At 39.6% G+C, this 2,377-nt stretch overlaps 1 long non-coding RNA gene across 1 annotated transcript; it reads left to right on the top strand.

Annotated features, from left to right (window-relative positions):
• The first annotated feature begins 21 nt into the window (after nucleotides 1-21).
• LOC109582665 (uncharacterized) lies at nucleotides 22-1,101 on the top strand. The gene is made up of 2 exons (XR_002185190.1): nucleotides 22-356; nucleotides 782-1,101. It is a non-coding gene; the product is annotated as an uncharacterized LOC109582665 (long non-coding RNA).
• The last annotated feature ends 1,276 nt before the right edge of the window (nucleotides 1,102-2,377 follow it).

The following is a 2,377-nucleotide window of genomic DNA, read 5'->3' as shown; positions in this document are numbered from 1 at the left end:
TGAAAGTTATTACGGTATGCAAAGAATACATTTATTTTGCAATGAATATACTTAGCACGCATATCCTCTATTGTTTCAACAGAACAGCAGAAGTGAGTCGTAATGTTACATTATAAATGAAAACAGTGAAGCCACAACACATAACACAAACATGATGCGCAGTGGGCATTATACATGTATGTTTTGTCTTTGTGTTTAACATTTTTCCTTTGCAGTGCTACTGTATCATGTACTAATACTGAACTACAAGGACAACAAGCAATGTGTAGTACTGGTAAAAAAAAATACTCATTAACTCCATTAAACATTATACATACTCACCCGGTGTGGAGTAACTGGATCATGAAGAGAAACAAGTAAGGATTTGTGTTACTAATTTAATGTGTTTCAGTAAATGCCCTTAGTAACTGAGACTTGTCCAATAATTAGTCACTGCCTTTATGGCTTAGTGTTTAGACAAGGACAATAGACTTACTAGCAACTTTCCTCTACCTTACATATGTCCAAGTGTTGTGTGTCTTGTAACTCAAAACAGTCACAATAGAAATACAATATTAGCATGCAGCATTGTTGATCACTGTGGTGATGTATTGCTTGACTTGCTTCATACGTAGTGGACCTGCCAGTCCTGAAATAAGGACAAATAGATCTATACATGTATTATAATCTAGATCACTTCTTGTTTAAATTCCTTTTGTATTAATGGTATGAATCAAGAGTGGCCTTTTATATTATTATTGAAACATGCACTGATACCTCTTTCCTTTTTACTTTTATATAGATATGTTCAGTCCATCGTATATTACCTGATGTATATTTACACTGTAAAGGAGTAATGATTGCTGAGAGTAGGAAATGTGGAGGGAAGCTACGTCTGATGGATGCTAGGAAATTGTGTCGTATTGATGTAAATAAAACTAGAAAGATATATAATCATCTTGTGTCTAAAGAACTTGTACAACAACGTTAATGCATGTATTTATCATTGAATGGATTTGCAATGTAGTTTGGATTTACTATCCAAATTTGTAAGGTGGTTTCTCAGCTGGGTGCAGTGGCGTGTGCCTGTAACTGTAGCTACCTGCAGGGCTGAGGTCTGTAGATGGTTTGAGGTTGGGACTCCTGGGGGGTGCTGCTCTATGTTGAGCATGCTAGCAGATGCCCGCACTGGGTTTGGCATCAATATGGGTATTGCGGAGGAGTCCGGTGATGTCCAGGTTGTATAATGAGAACCGTATCGGCCCAGGCCCTAGCGGGAGCAGGCAAAAGGCTCCGTACTGAGTGGTAGTGGGATAACGTCTGTGAATTCATTCACCAGCCTGGCCAATAATTAATCAGACCAAACTTTTTTGTTTCTTTTTTTTTCTTCTAGTAAAACTTTATTTCAAAAATCGTATATGTTACGTAGTCTATAATATCTATGGCATAATCAATATGTCAGTGTTTATTTATGGATACGGGTGTGTGGGTGTAGGTACATATCTAAATTGGATGAAGTCCACTGAGTTAACAGAGGAGAAAGCAATAAAAACACTAATAATGTCAGCTGCTGTGCTACAGATTTAAATGATTGAATTATTTTAATAAAAATTACAATTAACAAACATAATTAAAACATAACGTGGGCGAAATGTCTGTGGTTCACAACTTCCGTTTGAGCATTAAGGAGGAGTGTGTGCTTGGTATAAAACCATCAGTGACAGCCAATCTGTTTAGAAAATAGAAATGATATTTTTACGGTTACTTGTAATATTCCTGGGAAGAGTAAGAGCTTTAATGGAGCAAGTGGCAGCTCGAGCTCCAGTGCAGGAGAGCACTAGAGGAGCAGCAACCTCACCCGCCGTTATTGTTGCTGGTGATATTCTCTGGTACATGAGGGACCCGCCACCAGATGCTCACTGTCAGTTCTTAGTGCAATCTGAGCAAGAGACCAGCTACTGTTACAGAAAATGTGAAATGGTTAGTGCAAAGTAAATAATTGCCACATGATGTGCACTTCATAGAATGCCATAGTCTCGCTAGCATGGGCTGGCAGCCTCATTTTATAGTAGTCTATTTCATGTAGGTTACATCTCAGCACACCCTGGGAAGAGTAAGAGCTTTAATGGAGCAAGTGGCGGCTCCCCCTCGAGCTCCAGTGCAGGAGAGCGCTAGAGGAGCAGCAACCTCACCCGCCGTTATTGTTGCTGGTGATATTCTCTGGTACATGAGGGACCCGCCACCAGATGCTCACTGTCAGTTCTTAGTGCAATCTGAGCAAGAGGCCAGCTACTGTTACAGAAAAAGTGAAATGGTTAGTGCAAAGTAAATAATTGCCACATGATGTACACTTCATAGAATGCCATAGTCTCGCTAGCATGGGCTGGCAGCCTCATTT

This window comes from Amphimedon queenslandica, unplaced genomic scaffold, assembly GCF_000090795.2.
Source record: "Amphimedon queenslandica unplaced genomic scaffold, v1.1 AMPQUscaffold_13365, whole genome shotgun sequence".
Lineage (NCBI taxonomy): Eukaryota > Metazoa > Porifera > Demospongiae > Haplosclerida > Niphatidae > Amphimedon > Amphimedon queenslandica.
The sequence above is the reverse complement of the archived record's forward strand: the minus strand, read 5'-3'. Positions and strand labels throughout refer to the sequence as shown.